The sequence below is a fragment of the Solanum stenotomum genome, chromosome 5 (genome assembly GCF_019186545.1).
Source record: "Solanum stenotomum isolate F172 chromosome 5, ASM1918654v1, whole genome shotgun sequence".
Lineage (NCBI taxonomy): Eukaryota > Viridiplantae > Streptophyta > Magnoliopsida > Solanales > Solanaceae > Solanum > Solanum stenotomum.
In genome coordinates this window covers 48,929,471-48,946,913 of record NC_064286.1, presented here as the reverse complement: position 1 = coordinate 48,946,913, position 17,443 = coordinate 48,929,471, and the positions used below count along the sequence as shown (strand labels likewise).

Below are 17,443 nucleotides of genomic sequence, written 5' to 3'. Positions count from 1 at the left end.
GGTAAAAAAGTAAGGAAGGGAATAAAAAGTCATATTATTAGCTGATCAATATTTTTATTTTCTATTTTATAAAAATAAAAGCTATGGTTTAGATACAATTTCAATTGACCACTACTTTATTTGATTATAATAAACTTTGCACATTTTTTAAGAAATAATAATAATTTATATATATGTCATACTCTATTACTAAGCTAGTGGTTGACTATAGATTTTCAAATACTTTTGTCAAGTTATTATTACGTGAAGTTTCATCATGTGTTTTATCATAGATTTTGAGATAAATATTCAACTTTTTAAAGAAATATGATTTATATTTCCAGATTCCAAAAACTATTAAAAATATCCGTAATTTTGTATAATCATTTTATGAAAACGCATGACAACAAATATAATTAATATGAATTTAAAAGGAAAAAAAAAACAAAAGAAAAATATCATTAATTTTTATATGAAAAAAGTATTATTAATACTTGTAATTGAAAGTCACATCGGATAACAAGCCTAAATGAAAATTGTATAAAATATATATATATATATATATATATATATATATATAACTATATAAGTTTTATACAAAGAACTACGACTGAAACTCAATCCAAATTATAAACGATGGGTGTTATTATTTATTAAAAACACCCATGTTGAACTCTATTTAACATTTATTTAACGTGTTGAATTGAATACATATTAAAAAATATTATTCTTATATTGAAATTTGTTTACACTATATTTTCTTTAAACTTGCGTTACTTTTAAAAATAGTTCTATATTACAAGATAAGATAAGAATTGTGTACTTTTTATTGTCTTCAAACTAATTTATTATTAACATCAAATACCAAATTATAAAATAAAAGTTTAAAGAAAATAAAAATATTGATCTGCTAATAATATGACTTTTTATTCCCTTCCTTACTTTTTTTACTATACACTTTTTCACTTTCAATATAATATTTTAATTTATTTAATTGAAGTTGATGTGGATCCCACAATTGTCTCGCAATTCCCACTCAAACTTTACATTCTCTCTCCTTTTGGTTTCATTTTCAGCCTTAACTGATAACTTGGGCCCCAAGATCCACATGTCAAAAAATTGGTGGAGCCTCACACAGCTTTCGCGGGCGCTATCTTGTCGGAGAAGGAGACAGTTACTGGCCGGAGGCGGTGTTAAACAATATGAAAGTCGTTGCTTTAGTCAGTGGTGGCAAGGATAGTTGCTATGCCATGATGAAATGCATTCAATATGGTCACGAGGTTCTCAATTTTTGTCTATTTGCGTAGGTGTTTGATGATTTTGTCTTGTTATTGTGCTCTTATTCTGGTAATTTTCAGATTGTTGCGTTGGCTAATTTGATTCCTGCTGATGATGCAACCGATGAGCTTGATAGCTACATGTATCAAACAGTGGGCTTTTTTCTCTTTTTTTTTCCCCTTTAAATGCTGAAAGAACATATGGTGACACTTTTGTAAGCAGGAGCGGAGCTAGGCTTTGGTTATAAGTTTGGCCAAAGCCAGTAACTTTGGTCCAAACCCATATATTAAAATTTTCATTGAAAATGTACAAATTATCACTCCCACTTTCAATTTGCTTGTCTTAATTTCCTCCATTTCAAAAGTATGACTCTTCCCTTTTATTGGGCAACTCTTAAATTCTAACTTTGTCCGTGGCATGTTTTAAGACCACAAGGTCAAAGAGTGTTTTGGTACATTCTACCTATCTTTTGTTTAAAACCACAAGATTCTAAAGTTTATTTACTTTCTTAAACTTCGTGCGAAGTTAAAATTAGCGAACAAATTAAAACAGAGAGAGTAATTTAGAACCTTGTGACTTTAGAATCCCAAACACATAAACTTCAAATTTTGTCTCTGGCTCTGTCTCTGCTTCTAAGTCCCAACATATGAATTTCCTATATGCATAACATTCAGAGGATCTGTCATAGTTGGATTATTTTATTGAAGATGTGTTGAATTAGAGAAGTTAATTTTATATGTATGTGAAAATGGCACTAATGCTTTAGGGAACATCCTTCTTGCAAAACTCAATCTGACTGAAACTTATCAAAATGAAAAAAAAATATGATCTTTTGGTTAGTTATAAGCTGCTTTTTCTATCTTCTATGATAATGGTGGTGTCTAGGCTGTCTTGCGCACCTTGAGGTTGTAAGCTGCTATTAGAAAGTTTCTATTATGTATCTGCTATGAAATGTCTTGATGTATTTTTCTGCTAAAACAGTTGTGACTTGTGAGAAAATCAATATTATGATTGTTGGGCTTGTAAGGCGAAGGCATCCACAGAGAGAAAATGTTGTAGAAGTTTCAATATTAAGATGGATGTGCGGTCATACATGCTTGATAAGAAATAAATGATCACATCCAATAGAGGGTAAAAGTTGTATATATGGAGGATAAAATGAGAGAATGTCCCCTTAAATGGGTTGTTGATTGGCAGCAATAGATGAGATTGAATCAGTCAGAAGGTTCACTCCTCACCCTGGTGGATTGGGGAGTTGAGACTTCCTTGCTCTTTTTCTTTGAGAAAGTTAACATTTTATAGACAACAATGCACCATTGGTGTATTTCAGTAGTAATTACATCAGGAGTATACAGTAACCAAAACCAAAAGATCTATCATCTATACCCCTCCTAAACTATCTAAAAAGTGAGTAGTAGCCTCCACCTCTCTAGGAAGGACATGGTTACACCAAAAATAAAAGGTTATAAGGCAGTCTAGAAAGGGATGCTCTTGTTTTTTAAGCATCTCTGGTTCCTTGTTTTCCAAATTGTCCACTAGATGCAAGCAAGGACAATCTTCCATCTTTCCTTGTGACCTGATGTATTCATTTCTCTATTCCAACATGCTAGAAAATCTGAGGTGTGTCTTGGCATGGACCAACTGATTCCCCTCAAATTCAAAAAGACATGCCACAATTTTTTCGTCGCTCTGCAATGGAGGAAGAGATGTTTTGTTGTCTTTGTTTTTATTTCACAAAAAAAAGCACCTGGAGCATAACTGGCTTTCCTTTTTCATTTGATTGTCCGAAGTTAGTACTGCTTCCCTAGCTACCAACCAGGTGAAACAAGCCACCTTGTGAGGTACATTAATTTTTCATATCATCTTCCAAGGCCATGGTAGAAACATTTCAGCTGGCTTGTCAAGATGTCTATAAGCTGATTTTATTGTGAACTTCCCATTGTTGGCCCTCAACCATTGTAAACTATCCTCATTTGTGTCAAGGTTTTTTGCCTGCTCCAAAGATTTGTAGAAATCAGCTTATTTGTCTATTTCCCAATCATTCAACCTTCTCCTAAAAGATAGGTTCCATCCTTGGTCGTCTCTAACTTCTGCTACTGTTGCTTCCTTCTGTTGGTTCAAATTATAAATCTCAGGATGCAATTGTTGTTTCAGGGAGTGTTGTCTAACCCACACATCGTTCAAGAAGAATGTCTTCCTTCCATTTCCTACAATAATTTTTGAATTTCCCCATATTTTAGACCACAAATTCCTTATCGTTCTCCATAAACCAACCCCATAAAGGCTTCTATCTTCCTTAGTAATCCATAAGTCGTCCATTGCAAATCTGGAGATTATAACATCTTTCCACAGTCCTTGTTCTACAGAAGCAAACTTCAAGTGGAGACTTTGTTTTGAACTTTGAGATTCTTTATCCCTTCTTTTTTGTTGTTTAACACCACATCTCATTCCACCAAGTGATATTTCTTTTCCCCCTCTCCATTTCCTTGCCATAAAAAGTTTCTCCTAATGGATTCTAACTTCTTTTAAACTCTCCCTGGCATAGGGAATAAAGACATCATGTAGGTTGGCATAGCATCAAGCACACTATTAATTAGTGTCAATCTTTCACCCAAGGATAGGTATTGGCTTCTCCAATTTACCAGCTTTTTTTTACACTTCTCCACCACTGCATTCCATATGTTCTTTGATTTACTGTTTGCACCTAGAGGTATCCCTAGGTAAGTGGTAGGCATTTCTCCCACTTTACCTCCTAAGATGCCAGCTAGTCTGTTGATTTTTGGGACTTCATTCACGGGGTGGACAAAACTTTTGCTCTAGTTTATATGTAGTCCAGAGACAGCTTCAAATAGTATGAATATGATCCTTAGATGCTTTAGTTGTTCTTCCTCTGCACCACAGAACACTAGGGTGTCATCAGCATACTACAAATGGGAGATAGATAAGCCCCTGGTGTCACTATCATTAATCCAAGACCCTCTGATCATGCTATTTGATTGTGGTGTTTTCAACTTGTCACTTAGTCCTCCCATAGCTAGGATAAAAAGGAAGGGGGAGGGGGATCCNATAAAAAGGAAGGGGGAGAGGGGATCCCCTTGCCTTAATCCTCTTTCAGAGGGAAGAAACCAGAGGGGTACCATTTATTAAAACTGAGATTTTGACTATTCTCACACAATACTTCAACCAATTTGTCCACCTATTTTCAAAACCCATCCTCTCCCGTGTTTACCACATAAAGTCCCAATTGAGGTGATCATTGGCCTTTTCTATGTCCAACTTACATAGAATTCCAGGAACTTTAGTTATTTTCCTCATATCTACACATTCATTGGCTATAAGTATGGCATCCATGATCTGCCTACCCTTGATGAATGCCAATTGATGTGTATCCACCAGCTTTGACATCACTTTCTTGAGATTTCCTTGCTCTTAGGCCTAATGCAAGGCTAATAAGATAAGGAAGAAGGGGATTTGGTTCTTCCTTTTATTTAGACAGGCTCTAATCGTGATTTTGACTCTATTATGATACCTCCCTTTGTTGCAATAGAAATCGAGAATGGAGGTGACTTCGCTACACTTGTTTATAGTTGGAAATTCCAACTCGAAGGCCCTAGTGCTACTGACTTTGTCCATGTCCTATATAAACCTCTAGATGCATTGGGTTATTGATACGATCATTTGATGATTGAAGATTCTAAAAGGAAATTGTTTCAGAATACAAATACAAATATCTCAGAATCAGTGTGGACCTAACTAAAAGCAAAATGCAGGTGAAGTAAATTATCTCTATAGACGATAATAATAGTTGAGTTGGTCAGTTTAACACTAACAGCATGTATAGCGTTTTTCAGGATTCCTTTTATCCTGGTTAGACTTGTATGTTTCTGCTGCAATAGTATGAGACTGACATAGAGAATCCAACATTTGTGTAAAAGACAAATTAGTTATATTGGAATGATAGAACCTGAATGCCGAGAATTTATATAGCCACACCGGAACTAATTTCAGGTTGAGTAATAGTTTATTGATCCACTTTCTAGCATCTTGATGTCTCCTATCTACTAGCGGAAATTTCCTTTCTTATTTACAAGAATTCTGATCATAAGTTTTGTTAATAAGAAAGATAAGCGATATTCTCCTCCTCTCCCTAATACCACGTTTTCATTTAAAATGTTCGGTAACTGTATCTGCAAGTTGGGCACCAGATAGTTGTTAGTTATGCTAAATGCATGGGATTCCCATTATTCCGGAGGCGAATTCATGGATCCACAAGGCAAGCCTTTTTGCAGTCAATTGCTTAAGTTTGAAAAATTTATTACTGGGTTCTTATTAAAGAACCGGAGAGGTGACATTTATTTCTTGTTGAAGGATAGAGATGTGAAGTTGTCTTAATTATATATATATAAAACAGATAGAATGGGAAAATGATGTTTTCGTAATACTTCTACCTGAATATTATCTGTAAAATGTTATATTAATGTAATTGTTAACATGCATATGCCAAAGATAAAAAAAAGTAGCTTCATACCTACAGCACAATTTTTTATTTATAATGTTCTATTTATAACTTTTCTAGTTGGATTTCGCAAGCATCATGACCTAAGCTACAGTATGACTCCGGGTGATGAAGTTGAAGATATGTTATATTGTTGAATGAAGTAAAAAGACAGATACCCTCTGTTACAGCAGTATCTTCTGGTGCAATTGCATCTGACTACCAGAGATTACGAGTTGAAAGTGTATATTCAATGTTAGGGCTCGTTTCATTGGGGTACCTATGGAAGCAAGATCAATCATTTCTTCTGCAGGAAATGGTAAATTTGTGTTAGAAATAGAGAAAATGTAAATTGTTATTATAACTTTATTCTGAAGTTCTCTTCTTTTCTTTTGTCCCTCCACTCCCATGGCAGATAAGGAATGGAATTATTGCAATAGCAGTGAAGGTAGGAATCTGTGAGGTCTTTTAATTTGAGATTTCACATGTAAATATTATACATGTAGGATTCGTGATTTTTTTTTTTGGTCACTCTATATGAAATCAATTCATGACTTGAGAACCCCTCAAAACACTACACTCTATACTTCTGAAATCTTTTCAGGTTGCTGCTGTTGGATTGAACCCCTCACAACATTTGGGAAAAGAGATTGCATACCTGGAGCCCCATCTCCACAAGCTAAAAGAGTATGATATGGTTAACAAAATTTTGGCTTTGTTTTACTTCACTTTTTTTGCATTTTTATTTCTCTTTTTGGTAGGTTATATGGAATAAATGTCTGTGGTGAAGGTGGAGAATATGAAACATTAACGCTTGATTGCCCTCTATTTAAGGCAAGTATTCCATCTCTCTCTCCTTTCGGATGGACTGCATAGAGAATATATGGTTGTACTATGTGATCTCAAAAAGTAAGATAGCTTAACTACTACTTCTGTGATGAAGTATCCATCTGATCCATGATTTTTGTTTATGTTGCATTTTCAAAAAATGCATTTTCGTGGTGTGATAGTACATCCTTATGCATTTATTTTTGCAATTTTTGTTGGGATTAATTATTTTCTAAATTTTGGTGGGAAAAATTAGAGTGTAGTCCTCTAAATGGATTTAGTAAAGCTCATTGTAACCTTCAAAAGTTAAATGAAGCAAAAAGATGTGAGACAGTGAACGAAATTTGGTGCTTTAAAATTACGCACCTCTTCTTTCTTTATCATGTCTAATTTTTCTACTGTTTTATTTGGAAAGTATATTTTGACTGGTTTAAAGAGTCGCCACTTAATTTTTTGAGAAAAATCAAGAAAACTGATTTTCAATAGATTAAAACAGGAAATCAATTGAAAATACTTAAAGGGGGTTCAGGGGTTCATATTAGCATTTCGGGAAGGGTTTGAAAGCACCCGAAATGCCCGCTAACACACGGTTATCCGGTAATTAACTATTTGGCTAATTGATTTTAAAATAAAGCATGGATACTTAAATTAATTAAGAAGTAAATAGTTTAATACTTTAAAAGATCTTAAAGGAGAAAGTGGGTATTAAAAATATTATTTAAATACAACATTTTGCAAATTTTCTTTAAAAAGCTTAGTAGAAAAATGTTTGCTTAATTTCAAATAGTTAATTCAAAATGGTTATCTTTTGGGGAGTTGAATCGTTCAACTTTAAAATTAGCGGCAAACACTAACAAGTAAAATGAACACAGTAAAGTAGAGAGGGAAAGAGAGTTGGGCCCAAATCTAGTTTCTGTCCGTCTGGACCAGTATTTGGGCCCATTTTCGTTTTGGGCCTTTGGCCCATTCTAGTCATCCGCACCTGTCCTAAACTAACATAAAAAATAAAATATTATTTGGGCCTTAGGCCCAATTTTTTCACCTGTCCTAAATTCTAGCAAGACAATAATAAGCAACACGAGAGGGGCTTAGGCCCAAAATAACAAAATACAATTTAAAAATGAAAAGGGTGGGCCTTTTGGCCCAATTTCTTCAACTCTCCAATATGCGGCACTATATCGTGTATACTTAATGTATACGGGTTCCCAGAATCTGTACGTCAGTTTCATTGCTCCGATTGTTGATAATTGAGGGCTGACTCGGAAGAAAGAGCAATTTTGGGCCTTTACGGCACCATGGTAGAATGCAAGTGGGAGAGGGAATCCAATTGGACTCAAACGGGTGAGTTCATGCAAAGAAAAATGGAAATAAAAATAAAATTAGTAAATGAACAAACTCTTTAATAAACTAAGATATAAAGCTCGAGAATAATCAATTCAACTATTCATCCTTCGCCATAGTTTAACTAACAAACCTGTTACTATCAAAGAGCTACTGCATTAACAAATTAGAATTAATCCTAAAGTAAAATTATAACATGGAACCAATGAAAATTAAGAATATTTAATGATCAAGATGTATTTCTCGGGGTGAATAAAGAGATAGTAATCAAATGGTCACTTCATAATAACCGATCAACTCTTTAGCACCATAAAATAAGGTAGATTAGTAGTTTTGGGAACTATAATACATTTAATTTAAGCAAAAGATCGTAAAATAGATAAGAAAGGGCACAATTAAATATTAGCCATAAAAAACTTGAGATCCTTAAGAAAGAATTAAAGTAGCCCCCTAAGAGAAACAAGATCACCAAACGCATTCATAGCTATCTTGAGACATTTCGACACGTAGAAGTAAGAAGAAAACTAGATTCGAAACATGAATCCACACAACATGAGAAACAAATTAAATATCTATCATATATAACACTTAAAGGATAAACAAATGGACGCTGGAAACAAAGAAAGAAAAAAAAAAAATTAGCTCAAGAAACCGTAATAAACCATGTACAAACAAAGAAGAGGAAATAACTTTGCCAGTGGGCCTAATGAAGAAAAATCGGAGGTGCCGGATATGATAGTGAAGAAATATATAGCTTGAAACTTAACATTGGCCTCAACCTATTTAAAAGACATTGCACCTTTGAGCTTGACGGAATAAACGCCTTGAAGTATACTAAACTACCATCAAAGGCATGATTAATTACTACAAATATACGAAACTGAAATCAGGACGACGAAGAATCTAACAGTTAATTCCATCATATGAACAAGCCATCACCTATAAAAATCTAGCTACAGTAGACATACACATAATTTGAAAAGAGAAAGAAATTGAAATGGAATGGGCATGCCGAAGGGAAACACTCAAAACATCCAATGAGAACACTTATATTGTTGTTAACACCTACTCATATAACACGTATCAAAGTGAACATCTTAATAACATGCTTCTTAAACAAATGCATTCAACCAAAATGATTTCATTAGGCGCACACTTCACAACTTATCACGAAGCTCATATGAGCATAAATAAAGGAAGTTTATACATCTCGACAAGAACTAAGACAAAAGATTATTCTTATCACACTGGCAAGACATCATACAAAACGGATACTTTAACGTCGTCTTAAAGAAAATAATAAAAGGGAAAGGGGGTACAACATATTCATGCCAATCAAAATAGGAAAGGAATATGCACATAATTTGGAAATATGACCTCAAATCCAAGCTACTGGAGACATAATCACTTGACTAACTACTTAAGAAAATACAACCCATACAAATTACATGTTAAAAGGAAACAGGGCCGTGGGTAAAGAGAAAAATAAAAATAAAATTACCTTTAGCCGAGCAGCAAGTCGAGACAAAAACGAGTTAGAGATGCCTAGCTTCCACCACCAAAATGAGACTTACAAGAAAACAGTAAAGAACGTCGAACTCAAATACCAAACCGGAACTTGAGTGTCCTCTTTCTTATTTATCGATTTTTGGGTTTATTTGGACTCCAGAAGAACCTCCGTATTCTCTCTAATGATATGGCTTTAAATTTCTCTGTATCCCCTAAAATCTTTTTTCCCTCCCTCCCCCTTTTCGCAATGAAGGACATAGAGCTATTTATCAACGGAATTAGGGCAAAACGGGTGGATAGGCGGGAGATTTTCGGATAGGGGCGAGGCCCATTCCAAAAAAAATTCAAACTCCAACTTTCACCATTTTGGTGAAGCACCTCTTTTTTGCAGATTCAAACCATTCCGAAAGAGGAAGTAGTGAGAAGCGCGTGCTGCTGCCCGGAGAGGGACGTGAAGAAGACGACAAGGGAGGACAGAGTACTGTTGTACTCGTAGACGCCGTGAATCACTTTCTGTCTATTTGTGAACGTTGTTGTTGTTTCCGTGAACTCGCCTTCGCGTGGAGAAGACGAGGCGCGTATGGGGTCGGGTGGTGTCGTTCACGCATGCTGTATTTTGCTCTGTTTTTCCATCTGTGAAACATTGGAATGTCGTTTGTGAGCTGGGAGTATTCTGGGTCTTTGTGAAGGGGAAAAGTGAAGTGGGCCGGGTCGGGTGATTGGAGGGATGGGCCGGTTGCACAAAAAAAAAGTTAGAATGGGTAATTAGTGGGCTGGAACGTGAATGGGTTACGTATGGATATGGTGTTGAGGTGAATTGAGGTGGGCTGACTGAATTGTTGTTGCTGGAAATTGTGGAATGGCCCAAATTTTGGGCCCTTTTAAATGGGTTAGAGATAGAATTAGGTTGGTTAGATTTCGGAGTTTAAGCAATAGCCAAATTTAATTAAATTAATATATCCGGCTAAAACCTAAATAAGATGAATTAATGTTAATTAATTAATGAGCTTCTTGACCTTAACGAAATAAAATAATCAATTTAATTATAAACTAAATAATTTTAAAATATAAACTATTATATAACTAAACTACTTTTAATAGAATATTTAAATAAAATCTTTTCGAGGTGATTTCCAAATATTTATAAAATATAATAGTTATAAATATATGAAATTACATGAAATATATATTATTTATAGATTATGGAAATCGACCAAAATCACTTAAGATGACTTTGCAAAGTATTTGAATTTTATAAAACTAATTATTCTAAATCGTTTGGAAATTAAGAAGCTCGTGAATTAATTCCTATCGGGGAGGGTCAAAATTAGGTGTCAACATCTACTCTCCCAGATTTTCTGATTGAAAGCTAAAATTGACATTCAAAGTCAACTGAAGCAATAATGATGTGACGTTGAGTATGAGTTTAGTGCTTAAAAGTTACGTCCCTTTTTTTCTATCACTTGTCTAATTTTTTCAACTCTCCCAGAATGCTCGAATTGTGCTGGATGAATTTCAAATCGTCTTGCATTCTCCAGATTCCATAGCCCCTGTTGGCATCCTCCATCCCCTGGCATTCCATCTGGAAAATAAGGTAGAGTCAATATCTTCAAACGGCATTGACGAAGCCAGCGATTTGGATACAGTATTTGAAGTGGAAGGAGATGTCCAACAAGAAGGTGAAGCTGCTAGTGAATTTGTTGCTAAAAGCTCTGAGCGGTGAGGTGTTACTAAACAGGAGCTCAAAGTTTCTAAAACAATGAAGGATAATGTCTTTTCTATTTCTTGCTGGCTCCAAGACTCCAGTAAAAATTCATCAGGTAAAACATTGGAGTTACTGTAGAAGGTTAATGTTATAAGTGGAGTCATATTGGATATTCTGCTATATGTTAAATTTTCTCTATGATCTAGTTCCTTTTTCGTGTCTCTTTTGGATCTCTTTTGTTTTCAATGCTTTTAGCCTTGTTATTGCCAGATCTGCAGGAGGATCTGGAGGTTGTTCTAATGAGAATTGAAGCTCTGCTCGTGGAAAATGGTTCCTCTTGGGAAAATGTACTGTATATCCATCTTTATATTGCTGATATGGATGAGTTTGTTGTGGCAAATGAGACCTATGTCAGATTTATTACTCAAGAAAAGTGCTGTTATGGTGTACCATCACGGTCCACCATTGAGCTCCCACTATTGCTAGTTGGTTTAGGGAGGGCAAATATTGAAGTTTTAGTGGCAAATGATCCTACTAAAAAGGTCCTGCATGTACAAAGAATTTCTTGCTGGGCTCCTAGCTGTATTGGTCCATACAGTCAGGTACTGATCTCTTAAATAGTTAACCATTCATATTGTTCTGGGACCAGCACGATTATCATTGTTAATCTGTCTTGCTTTGGACTTGACTGTTGACACCCAATTTTGGCCTAACATTTTCAAAATTCGTAATTTTTAAGTTTTATTTATTTAATAGTTCAAAATAATTTTTTTATAATTTTTAAATGAGTTTATCGATAACTATCCTTATTTATCAAATTTTAGGATTTTTTATCAGTTAATTTTAAAATTACATTTTTACATCTCATTAGTTACGTTCATTATAGTTTTTTATATATTCATTTTATTTGTTACATTCGTTAATATTCATTTTGATATTCTGCACAGCCTAAAAATTCATTCAAATACAAATAATATTTTATTGACCGGTGATTTTTGCCCACGATTTTAAAATAGTAATATTGTAGTTTTCAACTCCCTATATAAAGAAAATTTGCCTATTAGGTTAAAGTGGTGGTGGATAATATTTTTAGACTAAGTAGTGAAAAATTCAAAATGAGTAAAATCCCTAAGAGTCTACCCTCTTCTCAAAGAAGCCGCCACCCACCTTCCTCATCACCACCCAAACTCCATTTCCGGCCAACTTCAACCAGCCAACCATCAAACCACCACGAAAACGACCTCCAAACCAGCACAACTCCACCAGTAGCCATCAAACAACCACCTCCAAAACCCCCTTTCGTTTTTCTCATTTTTCGGGCAGCAGCTCCGGTGAGGAGCTCGAAGCTCCGATGACTCGGAGCTAAACGAACCAGTCCCTTCCCATCTCCCCTTTCACGATGTTTCTTCGTTTTGCAGGTATTTCTTCGAAGCTCGAACAACCAGACCTTTTTCCGTCTTTTTCCCCAGATTCGGCGTGGCTCCAACTCCGGTGAAGGACGACCATTAACTCCGGCGAGACCACACAGTCACGAACCAGATTCGCACTATTGGAACCAGCGAATACCAGCAAACAACAAGCTCCATCTTCAGATGTTGGTAAAATCTAGATCTGACCCATTAGCTTCATTCCAAATTTGGATTATTACTTATGTTTTTCTATTCTTTTTCATCGTTGTGGCCATTTCATATTGTTGATTCTTGAACTTGTTATTTTATTAGGTTTGATGTAGTTTTGTTTATAGCTTTGTGGTTATTATCTTGTTTAAATTTATCTTCTCGGCTAATAGTTTATATGTTTACTTTAATTGTTTATCTATATGGCTCTACTTTGTTCACATTAGTTAATTGCTCCTTATGCTTATTTATATATTATATTATTATTATTTTTAGTTACAGGTGATTGTATATCACTTCAACTATATGTTGTTATTTATTAGATTATAATTATAATTGCTGCTAATATTCCTTTTGTGGGCCGTTCTATATTAACTTTGCACTAATTGTCATTAGTTGTTATTTTTATTTTTTATGTTGAGTTTTTGTTGATTATATCTTTGATCTTCGCAAATGTTAAAAATATAATTCAATAGCTTTATTTTGGTTTTAGGATGACACGTGATGTTATTTGATACATGTATATTTTTAATTGTTGATGTTGCCACGGAATTATTTTCTTGGAGTTTGTTATGTTGTCGATTTTTTCCATTTTATTATTTTGTTTGTTTACTTTCTTTTTCACTTTTGAATTATGTTATGTTTATTAATTTTTTCTTTAATGACTTGCATTTGTTTTATTTAACAGTTGTTGCTCCATTCAATTTGCAATCTTGTTATTTTTTAATTTGTCTAGATTGATTTCGTATTCCTCTTAAGAATTGTGGTTTGTTAGATATTGTTTTGTCTTGCTTTTGATTAGTTTATATTAATTTTGTGTTAGAAAATACAAATTAAGATTGGCCAATGAGAAAATCTCTCCGTCGGTTTTGGAGGCCTCCACATTATAAAAGACGGAAATTTAGTTTAAGTTTATATTTTTTTGTAAGTTAAAATGGCCGATAAAAAAATTACCGTCGATTTCCAAGGCCTTCCATGTTAATAAGACGGATTTTTATTTTAAGTTGTTATTTATTTTATTTATTTTTATTTATATTTATTTACTATTAACACTTTCACTAAGTGTGTTTACAGGTACCCCGAAGATGCTTCCCGTTGAAGCTATTCGAACTAGGTTCGAATTATACTCTTATTCATTATTGTATATTATTGACGATAGGCAAATTTAGGTCGATTCTTATATTATTGTTTTATCATATTACTTGTGTATATTGCATGTTTATTATACTTGTACAATATTTTATCCTACTCCTCAATTTGAAAAAAATGAATTCAATCGGGATCCACATTTGTGGATTTCGAANCCCTGGCATTCCATCTGGAAAATAAGGTAGAGTCAATATCTTCAAACGGCATTGACGAAGCCAGCGATTTGGATACAGTATTTGAAGTGGAAGGAGATGTCCAACAAGAAGGTGAAGCTGCTAGTGAATTTGTTGCTAAAAGCTCTGAGCGGTGAGGTGTTACTAAACAGGAGCTCAAAGTTTCTACAACAATGAAGGATAATGTCTTTTCTATTTCTTGCTGGCTCCAAGACTCCAGTAAAAATTCATCAGGTAAAACATTGGAGTTGCTGTAGAAGGTTAATGTTATAAGTGGAATCATATTGGATATTCTGCTATATGTTAAATTTTCTCTATGATCTAGTTCCTTTTTCGTGTCTCTTTTGGATCTCTTTTGTTTTCAATGCTTTTAGCTTTGTTATTGCCAGATCTTGCAGGAGGATCTGGAGGTTGTTCTAATGAGAATTGAAGCTCTGCTCGTGGAAAATGGTTCCTCTTGGGAAAATGTACTGTATATCCATCTTTATATTGCTGATATGGATGAGTTTGTTGTGGCAAATGAGACCTATGTCAGATTTATTACTCAAGAGAAGTGCCGTTATGGTGTACCATCACGGTCCACCATTGAGCTCCCTCTATTGCTAGTTGGTTTAGGGAGGGCATATATTGAAGTTTTAGTGGCAAATGATCCTACTAAAAAGGTCTTGCATGTACAAAGTATTTCTTGCTGGGCTCCTAGCTGTATTGGTCCATACAGTCAGGTACTGATCTTCTTAAATAGTTAACCATTCATATTGTTCTGGGACCAGCACGATTATCATTTTCAATCTGTCTTGCTTTGGACTTGAATATGAAGCATATAATTAACTAGATATTTATAGCTTCTGTTACTATCAGGGAGAATAATCATCTTGAAAATTTGCTTCTGATTTATTTACCACACCATTATGTTGCAGGCAACTTTGCACAATGAGATACTACACATGGCAGGACAGCTGGGCTTGACCCAGCAACTATGTTGCTCTGTGAAGGAGGTCCTGTTGCGGAACTTGAACAGGCACTGGAAAACAGTGAAGCAGTTGCTAGAAGCTTTAACTGTTCAATATCTACATCAGCCATGGTTTTTGTGATATATTGTTCAGAATCTATAGAAAATCAGAAAGAATTATTGTCCAAAAGAAAACAGAAACACTTCTTAAGCAAATGAAGTCGAACCATGCTGATGGCACAAAGAAGTCCAAAGTCGTAGATCCAATTTTCCTATATGTTTTTGTTCCTGATCTGCTGAAAAGGTAATTTGTGTCGGCAGTGCTCCATTGACCACAGTATAAATGACACTCTAATATTTGTGCCTCCAAGAACTGTTATGTGAATAGGTAGCTGTAGTGTAATTGGATATCTGCTATCATCATTTTAATTCTCTTTGTATTTATGTTTCTTGTTATGCCATATGTTGTCTATCTCCAGTAAGTATGACATGAGAATAAAATGGGCCTATTATTTATCTACCTTTCTCGTAAAAAATTAATTGAGTGCGTGCATTTTCTCTATGTAGAGCTCTGGTTGAGGTAAAACCCATGTTTTACACGGGAGAGTATTTGTCAGGTCCAACTGACTTAGCCAAGCAATCACAATCCACAGAACAAGATTATTGGGGGCATGACATTAGCCTTCAGAAATGTGTTGCTTATGACAAAATATGCGCAGTAATTCTTTCAGTTACTGAAGAGCTTGCAGCAACAAATTGTTCCCTCATTAGTGTTGCATGTCCTGCCAATGTTATGTCGAAAGGTCTTGTTGAAAAGGAACAAGTTATATTGATCGCAAGATTTTGCATTTCTCGTCTCAATAAAGTCCTTTCGAAGAAGAATTTCTCTTGGGACGACGTAATGGTTAGTTTCTTTTTCCTGGCCAACTTTTTTATTTCACAAATTTTCCTGGAGTGATATCGTACTTCTACTTATAAATCTGTGCAAGGTCTGCTTGATTAAATAGCTAAATATATTACTTTAACTTTTCTTTCAAGATATGACCAGGAAAAATACTTGTCTGGGGCCTTATTAAATAAATACTTCTCAGGGAGAAAAAGAGACCAAGGAGGAGTCTTTTCTTGACCTTATTATGCAATATGGGTAGAATTGTTTGTAGTTGATGAACTACATAGGTGAAATTGGAGTGGCTGCGGCGGAGGTTGAAGAGCAATATCCGGGAAGAACTTCAATAACTAGTCGCTCTTTGCATTAGACATGTCATTGAAAATATGGGGAAGTTCTCTGTAGATGCCTACACGGATTTTTTTCGAAAAGAGATTATGCCTTGAGCACATTATAGCTATTACTATGAGTAATTAGCTGTCTAAGCTGAAGGTGCTGAAAGGATAAGAAAGTGGTAGAAAAAAGTAAACAGTGGAAAAATAGCTCTCTTTTCCTTCCAATCCATTGAAATAAAACTGTTTGAAAGGCTTGGTTACTTCTCAGTAGGGGTGCTAGAATGGGTAATTTTTATGGGTATCCACTCATATTTGTATCCTTTACAATATGGGTCTATTCGAGTACTTTATCCATTTTTGTTTAACTCGTTTTTGATAGACTCATTATTCGACTCAACTCGCTCGTTTGTCACTCCTACTTCTCAGTAATGGTAGGGAGGAATTGACAAAGATTGAGCCACTAAAGGTGGGGATTTCTCTTTTATAGTCCGCACTTCAAAAGACCTTCTCTTGCTTTGCTATTCTTTTTCCCAGATGAAGTATTCTAGTCCTCTTAACACTGTCTCCTTTTTTTGCAGAATTTCCGGCTGTACTTTGCGAGCAACCTTAATATCTCTCATGGAACATTGTCTGCAATCTTCTCTGATGTGTTCAATGAACTTGTTCAGATGAGTCAGAGAAATAAAGTAGACGCTGAGCCTATTTTAAATATAGTTCCTGTCTTGGGTGCCGGGAGGTCTTTATTGACCTTGGATGATATATTCACATGTGAACTCATTGCTAGCAAATGTTAGTTCTCATTTAAACTGGGGAACGATATATTATATGTTCAATCCAGAAAAAGAGAGCTTTGAACTTGACCAAATTCTTATTATGTTTTTGCCATACCCAATTGTTGCAATTTACACTTAGCTTCAAATGAATATATGAGTGTTTCGACTCGAATTCAAGAGATGGTGACTCTTGACTGTTCCTTGATGGGAAGATTTCAGACTTGGAAGAAATGTTTCTAATTGCTTTCTGTTCTAGTGCTCAAGTTTGTAAGTCATTTGGTTTGAAGGAAAATTTTTACGCCAAGCGTTTACTGATGGAGTTGAATGGTAAAACCTTAGCCCGCAGTCAGTGATTCATGAAAATGTGTATTAATTAACTATAGTTTAATGATAGGAGCGTTTGTGAAGGCATGTATCATGTATTTAA

General features: G+C 34.8%; 1 pseudogene; it reads left to right on the top strand.

Annotated features, from left to right (window-relative positions):
- Window positions 1-1,099: 1,099 nt before the first annotated feature.
- LOC125864378 (diphthine--ammonia ligase-like) lies at window positions 1,100-17,327 on the top strand (annotated as a pseudogene).
- Window positions 17,328-17,443: the final 116 nt, after the last annotated feature.